Genomic DNA, 22,349 nt, shown 5'->3' with positions numbered 1-22,349 from the left:
TTCATTTCTCTTGGGTAAATACCAAGTTGTAGAATTGCTGGGGTTTATGGTAAGGATATTCTTAACTTTATAGAAAAAAAACTATCAAACTGTTTTCCCAAAGTGGTTGCGCCGTTTCTACATTCCCATCAGCAATGTATGAGAGTTCTAATTGCTCTGCATCTTTACCAACACTTAGTATAAACAGTCTTTTAATTTTAGTCATTCTAGTGGTATGTAATGTTACCTCATTATGGTTTTGATTTACGTTTCCTTGGTAATTAATGATGTTGTCTTCATATGCTCTGCTCAAGGTGTAGGGCACTAAAAAGATGATTGGATAATCAGGCCAGTGTGAAAGACTTGTCAACTGAGGCTTCACTGAATAGGGTTTTTTTCCCCTCTTAGACTGGTTAGATTCCCCATAGAAACCTGCCAGAAGCCATGCATGGTTTCTAGGATTCTGAAATCCAAGTGTGAGAAGAGAGCAGGATGTTTCAACTTCCAGTATGCAATCCCTGCCTTCAATTGAGTGTGGTGTTTCTTAGGACTTGTTTTGTGCTCTCCAGAGAATAAACCTACAGTTTTCTGCAGAGTGAGGCAGGGGCTATTCCCTAGCTGAGCTAAATGGATGAGGGCATGGTTGGTGGTGGGGCGGGGAGGTGGTGGGGGTGGTGGTGGAGTCTAACTGTTCCTTTAGCTGACTTTCACTACCTTTCTCTTTCCAGATCTGCCTTTACTCCTACTTCCAGAGGTATCCGGTCCTGCAAATTTCTGAGCCCTTTGAGCACTGTACAGTGTAATTGATTAGATTCTCGACTACTCGAGTTCCCTAATTGTGAAAATGATTGCTATGTCACTTTATGCAGCTCTATTTTTGTAAAGGGAAAGATAAAAAAATGTGTTTAGTAATATTCTCAGCATACGATACCAACAGCATAAGGATGCAACCCCTGTTAGTAAGTGCTGGGCCAGAAGAGAGCTGCGATTGTTCAAGCTGTCAAACGGGGCAAGTTGTAGAGAAATGGCAAGACCAGAGTTCAGACATGGCTGCAACTTAAAACAGCAGAAAACTCACCAAGGAAGCACTTTGGGGGTCTAGCTTTGCCTTCGGCTTATAGACTGCCCCTGAGTACATGCAGTTCAACTGAATTCAGGATCTAAGATGACTTGCCAATCATTTAATGTCATTAGTTCCATGTTGTTGATGTTCTTGTTTTTTTTAGTTAATAGACTTTAAAAACTGTTAAGCCGTTTTAGGTTTACAGAAAAATTGAGCAGAAAGTACAAAGAGTTCCCCTCACTTCCCAACCCCAACTTCTCCAATGATTAGCATTTTGCATTAGTCTGGTACATTTGTTACAACTGATGGACCAATATTGATATGTTATTATTAACTAAAGCCCACAGTTTACGTTAGGGTTCACTGTTTGTGTTGTATATTCTATGCGTTTAGGCAAATATAAAATGCCATGTACCCACCATTACTGTATTATGTAGAATACTTTCACTGCCCTAAAAAGCCTCTGTGCTCCACCCATTCATCCCTCTACCCAACAAACCCTGGCAAGCACTGATCTTTTTACTGTTTTCATAGTTCTATCTTTTCCAGAATATCATAGAGTTGGAATTATACGGTGTGTAGGCTTTTCAGATTGGCTTCTTTCACAAAGTAACATGCAGTGAAGTTTCCTTCATGTCTTTTTGTGGCTTGATAAGCTCTTTTCTCTTTAGCACTGAATAATATTCCATTGTCTGGATGTATCACAGTTTATTTATCCATTCACCTACTGAAGGACATTTCGGTGCTTCCAAGTTTATAAATATCTGTGTGCAGGTTTTTGTGTGGGCATGAGTTTTCGACTCATTGGGGTAAATACCAAGGAGTGAGACTGATAGATCACATGATAACAGTATTTTAGAGTCGTCGAGCAGGCCATCACCCTGCTAATTCCTGTCCCAGAGGGGAGCTCCATCGTACACACTGGCTAGTGAGCCGTCCCTGCGGCCCTCAGCTCCTCTTTCCTCCCTGAGTTTGCCAGGAACATGAAAGAAGGCCTGGGGTCGCCCCAAACCCCTTCTGCTCCTGCCCTTCACAAGTGCCACTACCACCATGGGCTTCACCATCTCCTCCCTCTTCTCCCGTCTCTTCAAGAAGCAGATGTGCATTTTGATGGCTGGATTGGATGCTGCTGGCAAGACGATCATTCTGTATAAACTGAAGTTAGGAGAGATAGTCACCACCATTCCTATCATTGGTTTTAATGTGGAAACAGTGGAATATAAGAACATTTGTTTCACAGTATGTGATGTTGGTGGTCAAGATAAAATTAGGCCTCTCTGGAGGCATTACTTCCAAAGTACCCAGGGTCTTATTTTTGTGGTCAATAGCAATGATCATGAAAGAATTCAGGAAGGAGCAGAAGAGCTGCAGAAAATGCTTCAGTAGGATGAGCTGCGAGATGCCATGTTTCTGCTTTTTGCAGGCAAACAGGATTTGCCGAATGCTACGGCCATTAGTGAAATGACAGATAAATTAGGTCCTTGGTCTCTTTGTAACAGAACATGGTATGTTCAAGCCACTTGTGCTACACAAGGAACCCGTCTGTATGAGGGACTTGACTGGCTGTCAAATGAGCTTTCAAAACGTTAAATGAAACTGGATATCTAACCAAGGACATGTTTGATGGAATTGGTCTAGGCTTGTTACAACAAAATTAGTTTGCATCTTGGTTATTAAACAGTATCTGGGACTGGTTTGGGCAGAATAGTACAGCGTTTAAACTTATTTTGTTGCCAATTATTGTTTACCAAGTATAATGTTGCCATTTAGCAATATGCTTGGTTTTAAAGAGATTCTCTTAACTTGGGGAAAAAAAGTGTCCTCTTTTAATTTTACTTTCCTTAAGCCTAAATGCCTGGACGTAGCTAATGTGACACCTTTAAATAAATCCATTTTGAATGTTTTTTTGAGCCCACAACAAATAATGTTTTAAAGTTATCCCCTTGCTACTTTACTGATACCTTTATCATTCCTGGGACAGTCTGCCGATTTAAAAAATGTAGCATTCCATTTGTCTTTATTTTTCTCCCTTGCCAAAAACACTTTTTTTTTTTTTTTTTTTTTTTTTGCGGTACGCGGGCCTCTCACTGCTGTGGCCTCTCCCGTTGCAGAGCACAGGCTCCGGACGCTCAGGCCCAGCGGCCATGGCTCACGGGCCCAGCCGCTCCGCGGCATGTGGGATCCTCCCAGACCGGGGCACGAACCCGTGTCCCCTCCATCGGCAGGCGGACTCTCAACCACTGCGCCACCAGGGAAGCCCTGTACCTTTTTTATGTTGCATGTTGCTTTTGGTATCAGCCTGACTCTTGGCCCAGTACATGATAATTCTGCTGATGTTTTATCGTTTATTGGGGAACATGTCTTCATTAAGAGTTTTTGGACAACTCATCAAACTCAATGAATAAGTTTTATTCATAACCCATCTGGAATTATTCCTAATAAAATGATAAAACATGTAAAAAAAAAAGAATAGTTTAGTTTTGTAAGAAACGGCCAAACTGTCTTCCAAAGTAGCTGCACCATTTTGCATTCCCACCAGCAATGAATTAGACTTTTTGTTGCTCCACATCCTTGCCAGAATTTGGTACCATCTTCTTGGAGAATTGATCTCTTTATCATTATGTAATGCCCTTTTTATCCCAAATAACTTTCCTTTCTCTGAAGTCTGATATGTCTGAAATTAATATGGCTATTGTTGCTTTCTTTTGATTATTGTTAGCATGGTATATTTTCCTCCATCCATTTACTTTAAATCTATATGTGTCTTTAGGGACTTCCCTGGTGGCGCAGAGGTTAAGAATCCACCTGCCAATGCAGGGGACACGGGTTCGAGCCCTGGTCCGGGAAGATCCCACATGTCATGGAACAACTAAGCCTGTGCACCACAGCTACTAATCCTGCACTCTAGAGCCCATGAGCCACAACTACTGAAGCCCATGTGCCTAGAGCCCACGCTCCACAACAAGAGAAGCCACCGCAGTGAGAAGCCCGTGCACCACAAAGAAGAGTAGCTCCTGCTCGCCGCAACTAGAGAAAGCCCGCACACAGCAACCAAAGACCCAACACAGCCAAAAATAAATAAATAAAATAAATTTATAAAATTTATATGTATCTTTATGTATCTTTATATTTAAACTGGGTTTCTTATAGACAACATCTAGTTGGGTCTTGTCTTTTGATGCACTCTGACAATTTGTCTTTTAATTGATGCATTTAGACCACTGACGTTCAAAGTGATCATTGATACAGTTGGATTGCTATCTACCATATTTGTTACTATTTTCTATTTATTGTCCTTGTTTATTGTTCCTATTTTTGTCTTCCACTCTTTTTCTGCCTCTTGTAGTTTTAACTGAGCATTTCATATGATTCCATTTTCTCTCCTTTCTTAGCATATTAGTTATACTTGTTTTTTAAAACTCTTTTTTTTTGGTGGTACCTCTAGAGTTTGTAATACACATTTACAAGTCCATTTTCAATAACATTTTACTGCTTCGCAGGTAGTATGAGTACCTTATAATAATGAAAGGGTCCTAATTTCTCCCTCCCATCCCTTGTATCATTGCCATCATTCATTTCATTTATGTATAAACATACATAAGCATATATATAGATATATATTCAAACACATTGTTGCTATTATTTTGAACAAATTATTATTTTTAGATCAATTCAGAACAAGAAAAATAAGTTTTTATTTTATCTTCACTTACTTCTCCTTCAGTGCTCTCCCTTTCTTTAAGTAAATCCATATTTCTGAACTATATTGTTTACCTATTCTCTAAAAAAACTTCTTTTAACGTTTCTTGCAAGGCAGGTCTATTGGCAACAAATCCCCTTAATTTTAGTTTCTCTGAAAAAGTCTTTATTTCTCCTTCATTTCTGAAGGATAATTTTGCAGGAAACAGAGTTCTAGAATGGAGATTTTTTTCTCTCAACACTTTAAATATTTTACTCCACTTAAGAATTAATATTGTGAAAGCAACTATACTCCAATAAAAATTAATTTAAAAAGTCAACACTAAAAAAAAAAAGAATTAGCATTGTTAAAATGGCCATACTACCCAAAGCAATCTACAGATTCAATGTGATCCCTATCAAATTACCAGTGACATTTTTTAAAGAACTAGAACAAAATAATCCTAAAATTTATACAAATCCATAAAAGACCCAGAATTGCCAAAGCAACCCTGAGGAAAAAGAACAAAGCAGGAAGCATCACCCTTCCAGACTTCAGACAATACTACAAAGCTACAGTAATCAAGATAGCATGGTATTGGCACAAAAACAGACTTACGGATAAATGGAACAGAAAAGAGAGCCCAGAAATAAACCCACAGACCTATGGAAAATTAATCTTTAACAAAGGAGGCAATGGGGAAAAGACAGTCTCTCCAGTAAGTGGTGTAGGGAAAGTTGGACAGCCACATGTAAACTAATGACATTAGAACACACCCTCTCACCATACACAAAAATAAACTCAAAATGGCTTAAAGACTTAAATATAAGACAAGACACCATAAAACTCCTAGAAGAGAACATAGACAAAACATTCTCTGACATAAATCGCACAAATGTTTTCTTAAGTCAGTCTCCCAAGGCAATAGAAATAAAGCCCAAAATAAACAAATGGGACCTAATCAAGCTTACAAGCTATGGCACAGCAAAGGAAACCATACACAAAACGAAAAGACAACCTATGGACTGGGAGAAAATATTTGTAAATGATGTGACTGATAAGGGCTTAATTTAAAAAATAAACAAACAGCTCATACAATTCAATAGCAAAAAAAAAAACAAAAACAAAAAACCCAGTAGAAATATGGGCAGAAGATCTGAATAGACATTTCTCCAAAGAAGACACAGATGACCAATAAGCACGTGAAAATATGCTCATCATCGCTAATTAGAGAGGTGCAAATGAAAACTACAATGACGTATCACCTCACACCAGTCAGAATGGCCATCATTAAAAAGTCTACAAATAATAAATGCTGGAGAAGGTGTGGAGAGAAGGGAACCCTCTTACACTGTTGGTGGGAATGTAAACTGTTGCAGCCAATATGAAAAACAGTACGGAAGTTCCTCAAAAAACTAAAAATAGAGTTGTCATATGATCCAGCAATTCCACTCCTGGGCATATATCCAGAGAAAACTGTAATTTAAAAAGATACATGCACCCCTATGTTCATTGCAGCACTATTTACAATAGCCAAGACATGGAAAGAACCTAAATGTCCATCGACAGATGAATGGATAAGGTAGATGTGGTATATACATACAATGGTATATTACTCGGTCATAAGAAAGAATGGAATAATGCTATTTGCAGCAACATGGATGGACCAAGAGATTATCATACTAAGCGAAGTAAGTCAGAAATAGAAAGATAAACACCATATGATATCACTTACACGTGGAATCTAAAATATCACACAAGTGAACATATCTACAAAACAGAAACAGACTCACAGACATAGAGAACAGACTTGTGATTGCCAAGGGGGAGGAGGGGTAGGGGAGGGAAGGATTGGGAGTCTGGGATTAACAGATGCAAACTATTATGTATAGGATGGATAACCAGCAAGGTCTTACTGTATAGCACAGGGAACTATATTCAATGTCCTGTGATAAACCATAATGGAAAAGAACACGAAAAAGAAAATATATATATAACTGAGTCACTTTGCTGTACAGCAGAAATTAACACAACATTGTAAATCAATTATACTTCAATAAAATAAAAAAATGTTTTACTGTACTCTCTTAGTGCTTGCATAAGAGGTTTCTGAGGAGAAGTCTGATGTAATTCTTATCTTTGCTCCTCTGTATGTAAGATGTTTTCCCCTCTCTGGCTTCTTTCAGGGAATTTCTTTGTCTTTGACTTTCTTTACTTTGAAAATGATATACCTAGGTTTGTTTTTTATTCCTCAGCATTTATCTTGCTTATTGTCCTCTAAGCTTATTGGATCTGTGGTTTATAGACATTACTTTGGAGAAATTCCCAGTCATTATTGTTTCAAACATTTCTTCTCTTCCTTTCTCTCTTTCTTCTCCTTCTGGTATCCCCACTACGTGTATGTCACACCTTTACAGTTATCCCATGGTCCTTGGATATTCTGTTCTGGCTTTTCCCCCAGTCTTTGTTCTCTTTGCTTTTCAGTTTTGGAGCATTCTATTGATATATCTTCCAGCTCAGAGATTCTTTCCTCAGCTGTGTCCAGTCTAATAATGAGCCCATCAAAGACATTCTTCATTTCCATTACAGTGTTTTTGATCTCTACCTCGATTCTTTTTTAGGATATCCATCTCTCTGCTTACATTGTCCATGTGTTCTTGCATGCTGTCTACTTTATACATCAGAGCCCTGAGTGTATTAATCATAGTTGTTTTAAATTCCTGGTCTGATAATTCCAACATCCCTGCCAGGACTGGTTCTGACATTTGCTCTGTCTCTTCAAATTGTGTTTTTTGCCTGTTATTATGCATTGTATTTTTTTTTCTTGATACCTGGACATGATGTACCAGGTAGAAGAAACTGCTGAACATAGGCCTTTAGTAATGTGGTGGGGAGGTGTGGGGGAGGGGAAGCATTCTATAGTCTTGTGATTAGGGTTCAGTCTTTTAGTGAGCGTATGCCTCTGAACTGTGAGCTTCACAAGTGTTTCTCAGTTTGTACCCCTCTTTAGGTGGGAGAGGATGGCTAGAGTGGCTGGATTTGTGTATTTCTAGCCTCCCACATGGGAGGCTAGCTCTAACTGGAGGTGGGTATTTCCCTTCCCCTAGATCACTTAGGCTCTGATAATACTCCAGTTTTATAGACATTGTGTCTTTCTGCATCCTGTTAAGGATGACAAATGATTTTCTAATTCTTTTCTGATTCTTATAGTAAATACTATTCTACCAATCTTATGTTTTCATAAGTTCTACATATGCCCCTACTCTACACTCCATTTGATTTCAGATGATGGCAGGTGGACATGCACAGCTCACCCCATGTCTGTCTGAATCTTATAAGATGTAGCCCCTGGATCTTCTATGATGGAGTGCATGAAAAACTCTAATCCCCAGTAGGCATTGTTCCCAGGACGACTCCTGTTTCCAACTCTGCCTGCAGTGTTCTATGTGAGCAACATCTTGCAAGATGAAAAGCACCATCACTAGCATTTGGAATGGCAAGAGGAATGGAGACCACCAGTGGCTGGCTATCATGCCCACTGACCACATTTCTCCTATTGATAGGTTTACTAGATTGAAATGTAAGAAGAGACCTTTAAATGGCTTTCATTATACATTGTATTTATTTATTTAAATGGTACTTATTGAGCACTTCCTGTGTATAAGGTCCTGTTCTAGACAATAAAAACAGAGCAGTGAGCAAGGCAGACATGGCCCTGCCCTCAGAGAACTTACATCTCAGGGCGGGGTGGGGTGAATATTAAACAACTGATTACATAATTAATCCCTGTAATTAGAGTTGTGATTAGAGTTTCAGAGAAAACATCCAGCCCAAGGGGCAAGAGACAGGATCACTGGTGTTGGTGGTTTCAGGATGGTCTCCCTTGGAGAATTGGTGTTTGAGTTGAGCTCTGAAAGATCAGAACAAATAAACTAGGAGAGAAGGAGAGTATGAATGTTCCAGGCATAGAGAAGAACATATACCAAGGCCCTGGGGCAGGAGGGATCAAGGCGGAGTTGAGGGTATATAGAAAGTTGATGTGGCTGGAGTGAGAAACCAGAAGAAGTGAAGCCGTGCTCATTGTTGTCTGGGCAGAGCAGGGGCTCTGTAAATGATTTGTTTAGCGGATGAAAGAAGGCAGTCACGGCTGGTCTGTAATGAGGTTCCTAATGGTGGCTGTGGGGCTGCCCTCAGCTCCTTCTTGTCCTCACACTTTACCAGTGACTAGAGCGAGAATGCAGAAGCCGTGCCCAGTTGGCCAGGAGACAAGGGAATGAGGGAAAGTTAGAGAAGGTCTAAATGAGGGATGAGCATTTAGACCAAATGCTAAGCCACCAATGTGGCTAAGACCAAAAGGAAGAGAAACCACACTGATATCAGAAAGCCTGGAGGTTTCATGGAGGGATAGCTGTAGAGGCAGTTCTTGAGGAGTGGTGGGGAGAAGGCACCCCAGCAAGTAGCAGGGCAGGAAGCAAGGGCTCAGAGAACAGAACAATGTGAACAAAAGCTTCACAAAAGAGAAGCTTGGGTGTGGGGGTCCTGCTGGGCTGTAGGACCAGGGTGTGCAGAGTGGGAAGGCTGGATCATGAAGTGGATGAGGCAGCATCTCAGCTGCAGTCTGACCTGAATATGTCTTCAGACTACACGTGTCCCTTTCTTGGAGCCCATCAGGATGAAGCCCAGATCAGCCTTCTCTGTCCAGAGCCCTGAGGTCTACTGCTTTTCTTATTCAAGCACTGGATAAAGGTACCTGCTTAGGACTTTGGTTTCTGGGAGGTGAAGAAAAGTGGCCGAAGCTGGGAAAGCTCCAAATCTTCAAACGCAGACTTGACATCCTACTGCTTCCCAGTGAACTTGAGAAAGAAGTTGCCCCACCTCAGATCTCAACAGATCTGAGACCTAGTGAAAACTCTGCTCTAAAGTCCTACAGAACCTGAACAAGGGAAAAGAGAAACCAGAACAGCCATGACTGCAAGCCATTAGTTTTGATAAACATTAGTTTGTTTTGACTGCAGAACATTAGTTTTGTGTCTGTGGAGCCAGGGTCCTTCATTCAACAAACATTTCCTGTGTGCCGTCTCTGTGCTACACACACCAGCTGGCATCAGCTATCTCTGTTGATGCTGAGAGATGCCCTAAACAGCACCATTTGGGACATGAGACATCCCAGAGAGCAGTCTCTCAGGAAGTGGCTTGGCTTCTCTGAGCTCCCAGGAGTCTTTGGCATCCACTCTTAGGGGAGAGGATGGCTGGGAGGGACACGTGAGGCTTTCTCCAAGACCGAGAAGCCACGAGGCGGCAACTCCCCAGGAGCAGGCAGAATTGTACAAACTTAAATGAATCAGGAGTGTAAATGGAGCGGTTCGACTTGGCTTGCACAGTACAATAAAGATCTGCAAACACTCAGCTCTGTATTGAACTCGAAGCAGGGTGATTAGTTCATCATCCACTTTCCAGCCTGGAAGGGAAAGCATGTATACCCGGGGGCCAGCATGGATGAGCACAGTCGTAAATCACACCATTTACAAGCCTCGCAATGAGAAAAGCAGCTGGCTGGAGGGGGACGCTCTGCAGGCAGCGACAGCGGCTGGAGGACCGGCCAGTCGAGGCGGATCAATCTGCTCCCTGGAGATGCACCAGTTGGCTAGTCATTCAGCCTTCCAGCCAAGGCAGCCAGCCTCTTGGCCACCCAGCTGGGCGCTTCCTGGCCAGACCACAAGAAAACAAACTCCACTCCACCCAGGAGGAGTGCTTTGGTGACCTGAGGTAGCCTCTCTTGAAACTGGACAAAATACTAGGAATAGTGTTAGGAGCTTTCCAAAAGACCTCTCTGGTCCAATTGGGATAAACCACTACCTGCTTCCCTCCCTGGGCTGTTCTGGGTCCCAGGTCCTTCTGGCCCAGCCAGAGGGCCAGGCTTGTGTCTGCTCAGCATCTTCCAACAGGGGGCCCTGGATATCACCAGCTGCTAACCATGCCTCACAGCCTTTGCCGCCCCCCCACCCCCCACCCCACCAATTTCTGCTGCTTTCAGGGCAGAGCCTTTTGGGGGATCAGAATTTCATTTAGAGCTTAAAGGTGCCATCCGGCACAGGACATCCTTGTCAGATGGCTGTTTAGCCACTACTGGTATACTATGTAGCCCTTCAAGTAGACAATTCTTTCTCCTCCAAGGAAAACACCCTTAGTCTCCTTAACTGCTCCTTGTATTTCAAGATTTCCAGACCTCCCATGATCTGACATTTTGTCATAGACTATTTCCCACTGTATATTTCCTCTTAAATCTCCAAACCCCCCAAATGGGGCGCAGCACCTCCTGTGTGTTATCGTGAGAACAACAGTAATTAAGACATTATTTCTTAATGCTTTACATGTATCATCTAACTCTCATAATGACCTGGTGGTGTAGTTATTAACTCTACACCATGAGATGTAGATGAGGCCTGTAAACTAGAGATAAAATGGCTGGTCAGCATTCAACCCTTGGTCAGTTTGACTCCAGAGGTTGTGCTTCTAACCTTTTTGATATGCCTGATCACTCACCCAAGAGCCTGGTGGGTTTATTAGCTAAGACACTAGAGACATCTGTTTCAGGGCCTGCTAAACTTGGGGGCTTTCTTCCTCAAAGCCAAGCTGAGTTTTGAGAGACTGGCGAAAACCCTTTAATCTTTACCAAATGTACCGTCAAAAAACAAATCATAATAAAATAATGAAAGCATTATCCACACTGTTTTCTACTCTTCCAGAAAAGGGAGAGGCGGTCCTTATTTCTCTCATTCTTCTCTTCCAGGCCAGATGTTACGGCTCAGGATGCAATCCACTTACACCTTCCTTCTACCTTATTTCGGACACAGAGGAACACGATTCTCCCTAATCTGTTTATGGCACAAAAGAGCAAGCCAACGGGATTCCTTCACAAAAGGGTCTCTAACCAGGGATTAGGGGATAATGCCCATTCTCCTCAGGGCTCCCAGACAGACATCTTACAAAAAAGAGCACTGGGACTCAGTCTACCTTGCTTAAAAACAATAGGGCTAATCTATTAATACCTTCCCTTCCCCTAAGAAGGGGAAAAAATGTTACATGGCCAGAACCGGGGGACCAGGCTCCAGTTGGGGATTTTGCCAAGCATTGCCCATAGCAACACTACTCATGTATTAACAAAACTTCCAGGGGATATTTGCAGAGGAATATTCTGATTTTACTTCCATGTGGGCTGTAGTGGACATTACTGTCAAGGAGAGAGGATGGGGGATTGGGCTGCTGCTTCTGTAAGGGTCTCTCATCCTAGGAGAAGTTGAGTGACCTGGAATGGGCATGCAGATGGGGCCTGCAGAGCTGTTCCCTGAGAGGTGGTACAAGGAGTTCAACCCCTACGTTCCTCTGGCAACCTCAAGGCAGTTAGAGTTACTCAAAGCCTGCCCATTGGGCTGGCCTTGCTCCAAACTAACGGGAATATGGACGCAGGACACCAGCTGGTGCCTGCCAACCATCCGTTAGGATCAGCATGGGATGTGGGTGGGTGAGAGCTGTCTATTTTGGGCAAAGGCATGAAGACTGAGGACAATTTGTGGAAAACTGCTTGTGGCTCAATCCCAGATGCAAATATCCACAATTGCCTGAACTCGGGACGCTGTGTGCTGACGTGTGTGTTCAGATCCATCAACTGGCATGACTTTTCCTATTAGATGTTATGAAAATTAAACTGTCATGGAGTTGAATATGCTGAGGGATGTAGCACATGTCTACCATTCAAATGAGGCGAAGCTCACTAAACAGGTACCAACCTGAAGGTGTGCTAATTTTCCTTCGAAATTAAAATTTTACCCCCCAAAAGTATGTAAAAACTTCACTAAACTTCAAACCAGAGGTAAAAATATTCAAACTTGGTATGCTTTTGAGTGGAAACTTACATGTGAAATATAAAGAAATATAAACAATAATTTAGTGAGGTGTTAATTCACACCTAGTAAAATGCACAAATCTTAAGAGTAGAGCTTGATGACTTTTAGTGTATGTATGACTTTTTGCATATGTGGCCACTTTCCAGATCGAGACATAGAACGTTTCCTTACCCCAGGAAATTCCTTTATGCTCCTTCCCAGTCAATTCCTACTCCCGGATAAGAACTGTGCCAATGCTTCCACCATATTTTAATTTTTGCCTCTGCTTGAACTTCATACACATGGAATCATACCCATGCCTTCCTGGCTTTTTTTGTTCAATATGTTTTTGAGATTAATCCATGTTGTTGCATGAAGTAGTAATTCACTGTATGTATGTAACTGAATTTGTTTATTCTTGTGTTGATGGATACTTGTGTTATTTCCAGTGTTTGGTTATTATGAATAAAACAGGAATGAACTTTTTTTGCTCATACGTGTTACAAAAGTCTTTTTGTGTAAAAATACGCTGGTTTCTCTAGGGTCTATACCTAGGCATAGAACATTATTAGAATCTGCCAAATGATATACTGTAAGTTTAAAAATAACTTACAAAAATGTGACATTAAAAGTAGGAAGTCCCGGGCTTCCCTGGTGGCGCAAGTGGTTGAGAGTCCGCCTGCCGATGCAGGGGACACTGGTTCGTGCCCCGGTCCGGGAAGATCCCACATGCTGCGGAGCGGCTGGGCCCGTAAGCCATGGCCGCTGAGCCTGCAGTCCGGAGCCTGTGCTCCGCAACGGGAGAGACCACAACAGTGAGAGGCCCGCGTACTGCAAAAAAAAAAAAAAAAGTAGACGTCCCTTAAATTTGCTTACAAATTCACAAAATATTTACAATAGGAGGAGTCCTCCAACACTCAAAATGCTGTATAGAGACAGAGTGATTTTATTCTTAAGAGCCACAAATGTGCTCTTAAGATATACATTTTCAGGACTTTCCTGGTGGTCCAGTGGTTAAGACTTCACCTTCCAATGCAGGGGATGTAGGTTTGATCTCTTGTCGGGGAGCTAAGATCCCACATGCCTTGCAGACAAAAAACCAAGACATAAAACAGAAGCAATATTGTGACAAATTCAGTAAAGACTTTAAAAATGGTCCATATCAAAAGAAGAAAATCTTAAAAAAAAAAAAAGATATACATTTTCAACAGCCGGAACTTTAAGCAAATTGACTTTAGGCAAAATGGTCTTAGGCAATTTGGCCCAAAGGCTCAATGTAGAGTCTTGTCAAGGCAAGTCTCCCCCAAATTTAATTGACTTTTTAAACAATGCAGAATTGACATTCATCCCTGTGAGATTGCATACCGGTGGGAAGTACATAGATATTTATGCCCATGGATATATGGGATTAGGATGTTGAAACAAGTAGACACTTGGTGGAAGGAGGGAAAGGAATTCCTGGTCCTGTTCACAGAGCTCTGGGGGATTGATAATGGGCCATGAGCTGGCAGGATGCCCAGAGGGTTAAAACGTGGCTGAGTCAGGACAGGGGCCTAAACTGGGAAGGTCTTGATGGAGCTCAAGTGCAGCAGTGGGCTTTGCCTGTCAATGTTGGGACCCATTTGTGGGGAGGGGCTGGGGTGTCGTTAAGTTAACGAGAAGAATAAGATAGAGGCTGACCCTGGGGCTGGTGGCATAGGGAGCTAGGTAACCAAGAGGGCCCCCAGCGTCAGCGGGTTGTGCAAGTCAGCATTTGTTGGAGAGGGTGAAAAGATGGCTTGAATCAGCCCTCAGCAGGCTTTGCCCTGGTTGCCACTATTTCAACTTTCAATGCCGAACTGTCAGCAGATATGACTGCAAATTTAAAAAAATGTATAGTCTTTCACGTGTGTTCACTATCTCTTCTGCCTTAGTGTCTCCCACACTTTTGATAAAATTGACTTCTATGTCATCTTCCAAGTTATTAATAAAAAATATTAACCCGGACAAGAGCCCGAACAAAGCCCACTGGAGTGCCTCCGGAGACCCCTCTCCTGGATGACAGGGATTCATTCATCAACACTCCTGCAGAGCGATTGTTCAACCAACTATAAATCTACTTCTCAGTCCCCACGGACAGGTCTCTACCTTTGCACAAGAGAATCAGGAGGGATTTAGTAAAAGGCCTCGCAGAAATAAGACACTGAGTCTATGACATCCTCCTGAGCCACTAATCTAATAATTCATACAAAAAAGAAACCAGGTTAGACTTATGCTTAGTGACTCCTTACTCACTCCTGGCAAAAACACTTTCTTTTTTAAAGTACTCAGAAAACCACCTGTTTAGTAATCCTGTCAAGATTTGTGTTGGCGCTGGTGGCACTCATCAGCCAGGTTGTCAATTTCATCTCTCGCCCCATTTAAAAATCAGGACGTTTTCATTTTTTGGCTATGCTCTCCATTTTCCAGGACATCACAAAGATTTTGCAGGTGACTCTTGTGGCCATCTGGAAGGTCGTTTTTCTGGACCAGCTGACTTAAACTCATTTAAGCAAGCTAGGTAGTGTATTCGGTCCAAGTGAACTTCTGGGGTATAAGCAGAAAGCAACTTTATTTCATCTCCATCTGTTTCTTAAAATTATTCCGGTGGGGGATATCCTTCTGCTGTTTGTGGATGAAAATTCGTCAGTCCCGTGACTTTTCTGATCACTCATGATAAATGAAAGTTCTATAATCACTTTAAGTCACCAAATACGGTCTCCATTTAGATACAGAAGTCTCCTCTACATAAGGAGCAGAACTGTGACCTTTGTTGCAAGTTAAATCTTCCTCATCAGCCTGGGCCTACTGCAGACAGGAAGCTTACAGCTGGTCAAACTGTGTGTTAGGCAAATTTTTTTTTTTTTTTTTTTTACCCTTTCCTCCTCCTTCGGCGTACTAACCTGGAATTCTGACTCCTCTGGGGTGGGGCAGTGCTGAGAAATCTTGAGGGTAGGGAAGCTCTTCGCTTGTACTTCTGTAAACTAGCTCTTCACTCCCTGAGCCTGGCAAGTGCTGCAAGCCTTCTCATTCTTTTCTGTTTGTTTGTTTTTTACATCTTTACTGGAGTATAATTGCTTTACAATGGTGTGCTTCTCATTCTTTAGATTTTTCAGGCAGGAGTCAGACCCCAATTTCCTGTGTCCCGTCCTCAGCCTCTGCCTTCCAACTGCTCTCCTTTGAAGCCTCTCTCTCTGTCTCTTTCTCGTTGAAGGGGAAGTACCCACAGGACGCAAACCATTCTCTCCAAAGACCTCTTTCTCCCAAATTCTCTCCCCTCTCTGCCCCCCTGACTCTCAGTACTCTCAGTGTGGTTTTAAGGGGTTCAAGAAAAATTCTACCAGATCAAAGACACTTATGCAATATTTGAACAGTGGCCTCCCATGGAATGCAACTTTTCTTTTCATGTTGCAGCCAAGAGTGAGGCAGAGTCCAATTTGTATATTTGGTTAAAGTAGTTTCCCACTATCTGTGCGCCTGTCTTGGCCTTCAGTTTCCTCCAATCTGGTTTGATGGCATTTCTCCTTGATAGAGAGACAGATGAAAATAGAAGTTAAGAATGTCCGTGTTCTCTCTGAAACCTCCCCTTGTTACCTGCCACCTTCCTCAAGCACAGAGACTTTCCTCCTTTCTGAAACATGTGCTTTTAAAAACCACAACTATCAGGCCATCCAATTAATTTATAATGAATAATAGAATGGTACATAGATCTGAATACTCACATTCTTTTTATTACTTCTTATTGGTAAAAATGAAAATAGGAGTGGGGAGGGGGGAAGCAGGAGAAAGAATCCAATATTTATTGAACACTTAATATGTGCTCATCACTTTATATTCCCCTTATTAAATAATCAAAATAGCCATGGGAGGTAAATATTATCATTCCCATCATACGGATGAAGACACTCAGGTATAGAGAAATGAAGTGACTTGCCTAAAACCTGCAGCTAGCTGGATATGTGCCTTTTCTACTATACCTCTGAATTCCACATTACTGTCATAAGATAAATTGGTGAGTTTGGTAGAATAACAAATAGATCCAATTATTATTTTTTTAACATCTTTATTGGAGTATAATTGCTTTATCCAATTATTTTTATAAACAACAAAAAGCTGTCTCTTTGGTGAGGGATACAAAGAAGAAAATAAAGATCACCAGCTATGAATACCTAAAGGGTTGATATATTTCTAATATTTTACTTAGGAATATGCATGTAATCATTTTATAAAATTAAAATAATATTAGATACACAGCTCTGAATCCTAATCCTTAAGCTTACCATACTATGACCATTTCCCACTGCCAATACAATTATCTGAAAATCACTTGTAATGGCTCCATGCTAGTCCAACATATGGGTATACAATTACTTAACCTTCTTCCCTTATTGTCAAACACTGAGGTTTTCATTTGTTACCACTCTGGGTGACACCTTAACGTACACCATTGTGTGTAAAGCTGTTTGAATTTCTGACAGTTATTAGAAGTGGATTTGCTGGATCAAAGTGTATAGACTTATTAAAGGCTCTCGATACAACTTGCCATTATTGCTTTCTAGAAAGTTTTGTAACAGATAGGCTTATCTTAATGGACAGTGGCATCATCAAACTCCACTAGTCTAAAGACCCATTTCCACACTAGGGCCAGCCAAGAAAACCAGGACATTTGTGAGGGCTGGCCAGATCATCTCCTTCTCTGGACAATGTCAGACACACAGAGCAGAAATGTTTTCTTGGCTACAGTAACCATTTTCTCAAAACTAGGAATCCGTTTGGAGGGAGTGGAAGGAGGGAGTACATTTGTATATCTGCATATTCCTAGTCAGGGTTCTCCTGGAAGGCTGTGTGCTCCTTCGATCCAGCCTGCATTGGGTTCATTGCCCTATAACACAGCCCTGCTTCAGCCGGGTGGGCCAGAAAATCACAGGCAGGGCAGTTTTGTTTGCTTTCAGTCACATTCCGGTCACACCTTCCTACATGTAACTCCAGGGCTCCTCCATGGAGCCAGGGCTTCACTCAGGAATCCCCAGCAACACATCTTAATAAACACATCTTAAGGTGGGTTTGCTTTGCATCTATCACAGGTTGAACTGTCCTAGTTTTGCTTTCAAGTGATGACCTTTATCTAGAGATTATTCTAAACCCTGCCCGTTTCCCACCCCAGAAGTACACTTTTAAGACAGAAAAGCAACATTCGGCAATACTAAAGATACATTTAAATAACAGTATTTTAATAACTTTTCCCTCTAATTTCAAAAGCAGCACATGTTTAGGCAGAAAACTTAGAAATCCAGGAAAGAAGGAAGAGAAGGATGCAGAGTGACCAGCACGGACTGTGGCCTGCCCGGCAGATGGGGTGTGTACAAGTCTTGGCAGACGTCTGTGTGGCGTCACCAGGGGTGATGCTCAGCTCAGCAGATGTTGGTGGACATACAACAAAGACTGAGAACGGGTAAGAACTCTCCCACTTGATGCTCTGTAAGCCCAAGAACTTACTTCCAACGCCAGGAAGAAGGGGAGGGGGAACCCCTGAAACGATTCAGGAGAAAATCGTCAGAGCGGTAGAATGGTGCTTGATACAGAAATGAAGTTCACTTGTAAGAAAACAAAGAGTCTGGTTTGTATTCTCTTTCTAGCTCTCTGTGGCTTTTGATCTCCAGCTTCAGGTGTACCAACCACCAGCCTCTGCTGGTACCTCGGCTGGGTTCTGCCCTGGTACCTGAGAGGATTGGAGGAACAGAAGTAGAATCTTTTGGGCTCCCCAGGGGAGCTAACCTGCAAATTGCCGTGGAAGCTGAAGATACTGTGATCGTTCATGCTGGGCTTAGATGGAGGTTGTTCCCAGGTAAAGGCTGGGAAAGCCACTCTTACGAAGGCTGCCAATGGCCCTCTACCTCTGAGGATTTTCTTCCCCTAATTCTCATTGGAACTGAGGGAACCAAATCTCTGAAAGCAGCAGGTGGATATAAAACAAGACAGCAAAATAAAATAAACAGCCCAATAGAGCCATGATCCTTGGCAGAAACATATCAGGAGGAAAGGAATCTGGTTTCCCATGATGCTGGACCTGGCTCTCTGTACCACAAGGGCTCTCAGAGCCACCTGACACAGTTGCCTTTCTCTTGGGGGTCCTTATTTTTGCACTCCTGCACTCTTGGCAATGTTTCAGGGGAGCCCCTGGGTAGGGCAACATCCTGTCAAGATGATGCAATATCAGACAGAACCACTGAGGCAGGCTCTGGAATCCCTGGAGATCTCCAAGAAGAGAGCACATGTGCCAGGATTGTCATTGCAATGAGGTCTACAGTTACAAAGAACTTGAAACATCTGAAGTGTGCTGATCCATAGGAAACCACTTAAATTAAGGTACAGTCATACAAAGGAGCACTATGCCATCATTAGAAAATACACAGATTTACGTAAATTAAAAGGGAACATGAATATGTTTGTAATGTATTTTCAGTGTAAAAAGTTTAAAACAGTATGTAGAGCATGATCTTATTTTTATATGTTATAGATAGAAAATCTCTAGTGGGATAACAATAATTTCCTTTTCTTTTTATAATTTTCTACATGTATGAAATGATTATGATACACGTGCTTTGCTTTAATTTAAAAGTATCATAACCTTTGTTGATGGAAATGTTGCTAAAACCTCTTGTGGCGGCCATGGAGGTGTGCCACTTGGATCTCCCTTCAAGAAAGAACTTGATATCATTATGAGTGCAGTTAGCTGACAGCCTCTGGCTCTAGTGCCTTGGGGATTCACTGGACCTTTCGCCCCAAGCTCTAGGTGCACTTCCTGGGCAGCCCCTGGCAATGACCTAGCACGGAGGGTGTACTAATTCCCACTCTTGCTGCCCCATGTTGAAGTCCTGTTGGGCGCCCTTGGTGCTAGAGCTCCCTTTTGGGCTGACAGCTTTCTCAAAGCTTCTCTGCAGTCTGAGACTCTTCCACCCAGCCATTCCTCTTACCCCTCTCCTTCCATAGGTGTTAGACTGGCATGGCAACATGAAGCTTTCCCTGCCTCCTCTTTCTCCCCCTTTATTCTTTACTCTTTACAGGTATCACTCCAAAAATCTCTATTGATGTCTGCTTCCTGGAGGACATAACACGATGCCTCTGTGTTCCTGAACCTATAAGAAACTTGGACTTGGTTTTACATTTTTTACATAGAAATACCATCTCCCCACCCCTTGCAAGGAATTATTATCCCAGATGACCCCCAAGTGGTCTCACAAACAAAATGAAATGACTTTTTTTTTTTAACCAGGATTTTCTTCTTCTGATTGTCGTTGTCTGCAATTTTACTAGAATATTGGCTGTTGTAGGCTGATTTTCCCAGATGTGAGATGGACCTTTCACTATGAACTTTCAAGTCTTATTTCAGAAAAACTTTCTTCATTTAAATATCTTTGTATTTGTTTCATTCTGTTGCTTTAAGTCTTCATCTTCAGGATTTCTATTCCACATGCAATAGGTCTTCATTGCCTAATGTGTGTACACACACCATCTTCTCTTGAATCATTTTTCACCTTCTTCATTTCTTTTTTATTTAAAAATCTTTGATCCTTTGCAACTAGTGTTCAGTCATATTTAGATTCTGTGGTGGCTTTCAAACATGGCCCCAGAGAGCCGTGAGAAAACATTTTAAGGTGAGGGAATTGTTCTGTATCTTCACTGTGCTGGTGGTTACAAGACTATATATGATCATCCCAAGTCATCCAACGGCATGATTATAATGGATGAATTTTATTGTATGCAGATTATACTTTAATAAAGCTGAGAAAAACAGACAAAAATTCTTTGACACTCTTCCCAACAAGAGATAGAATCTATGTCTCCTCCCTTCAATTTGGGTGGGTCTGTGACAGTGCTGACTGATAGAGGACAGTGGAAGAGATGCTATGTGACTTCCAAGGCTAGGTCAGAAAAGTCCCAGCTAGTCTGCCTTGGTCTTTGGGACATTCACTCTTGGAAACTTGAGCCGTTATGTATAAAACCTGACTACCCTAAGAAGGCTATGCAGGACAGGCCACCTGTCAGCACTCCAGCGGCCAGGCGTAGCTGAACCCGCCCTCCAGCCAGCCAAGCCCAAGTGCCAGAGATGAAACTGAAGAAGCCGTCTTGGAAGTAGACCTTCAACTCCCAGCTGTCTCAGCCTACAGCCATTCAAGTCATCCCAGCTAAGGCTAGAATCCATGATCCCCATACAATTATTGTTTTCTTCCACTAAATTTTGGGGTAATTCATTATGTATCAGTAGATAGCTGGAACGTGTCCCTTCCATTTATAATCTTCATTTACAAAATTGTTTTTTATTTCTTATTCTTTTCTGGGTTCTGTCACTTCTCTTTTCAAACCTTTCCCTTCTCAATTACCTCATCTCTAAGTGTTTCCAAGCTTATTAGAATCTAATAGTATTAGGACTATTCTTTCATAACATCATTTTTCTTAATTTATTTTAGTTCATTTCATATATTAGGTTACAAGGTTTATCTGTTTTGTGGGCATGTCTTTCTAGCATGCCTTTGTCATCTGCAGAGACAGTATTATGCCCCTTATTTTCTTTTCTCTTAGAGTGACTTGGTGGGGAATTTGTTCACGATCATTTTCTATTGCTCATTTTTTTTTTTTTTTTTTTTTTGGCAGTATGTGGGCCTCTCACTGCCCTGGCGTCTCCCGTTGCGGAGCACAGGCTCCGGACGCACAGGCTCAGCGGCCATGGCTCACGGGCCCAGCCGCTCCGTGGCATGTGGGATCCTCCCGGACCGGGGCACGAACCCGTGTCCCCTGCATCTGCAGGCGGACCCTCAACCACTGCGCCACCAGGGAAGCCCCTCTATTGCTCATTTTAATGAGAGAAATTTTTGTACCTTTAGGAGGGAAAGGTAGGCTAGGATAACTTTCCTAGGTTCACTACCTTGTAAGTTCTCCTTCACTGTTTTCACAACATGATTAAATCTCGTGAAAATCAATCAATCGACCTCTTTCTTTCTCCAAGTATTTTCTCAGCTGTGTCTCCACTGCTCTTCTCTCTCATGTCTACATGAATCCCCTCTCTCTCTTTTTTCATCCCTGTTATACTCAATTTAAATTCTACTCCCAGCAGGTACCCTAGAAGAAACTTTGGTTTGTTAGCTAAGAACATTCAGAAAGCCGGGACTCTTCCAGCACCTTCCACGTCCTGAGATCCTCCTGCACTCACATGCAAATTGGGGACTCTGAACTTCCTCCAGCTTCTGGCTGATGCTCTCAGGTTGGGCGACCAAGATTCCCAAGGCAATCTGTGGCTCCCTGGTTCTCAGGGCTACTGGACCATTTCCTTTTCTCACCTTCCTCTCACCTAATTGCCAAAATCACGTGATCTTGCAGCTATAAGTAGCTTGTACCCACCTGCTTGTACTTTGGAGTTTTTTATGATACCTTGTCACCCAGTTCAGTTGTAGATCAGTGGTTCTCGAACTTGAGAAGCAGCATCACCAGATGCCTGGAGGGCTTGTTGAAACACAGGTGCAGAGGTCTAGTGTGGCCTCTGGGATCTGCATTTCCAATAAATTCACAGGTGATACAGATACTTCTGGTTTGGAGACCCCACTTTCAGAACCATTTTTGTTGATGTTTGTGGGCTTTTTGTTTTGCTGTCCTTTCTGTTCTGTCTCTCCTTTGTTTTTTTTTTTTTTGGCCTTGCCTCACGGCTTGTGGGATCTCAGCTCCCCAACCAGGG

The 22,349-nt window shown here is 42.2% G+C and overlaps 1 pseudogene; it reads left to right on the top strand.

Moving 5' to 3' along the window:
* Positions 1–2,092: 2,092 nt before the first annotated feature.
* LOC116749187 lies at positions 2,093–3,086 on the top strand (annotated as a pseudogene).
* Positions 3,087–22,349: the final 19,263 nt, after the last annotated feature.

The sequence above is a fragment of the Phocoena sinus genome, chromosome 2, assembly GCF_008692025.1.
Source record: "Phocoena sinus isolate mPhoSin1 chromosome 2, mPhoSin1.pri, whole genome shotgun sequence".
Taxonomy (NCBI): Eukaryota; Metazoa; Chordata; class Mammalia; order Artiodactyla; family Phocoenidae; genus Phocoena; species Phocoena sinus.
Note: the sequence above shows the minus strand (reverse complement) of the source record. Positions and strands in the feature narration are given on the sequence as shown.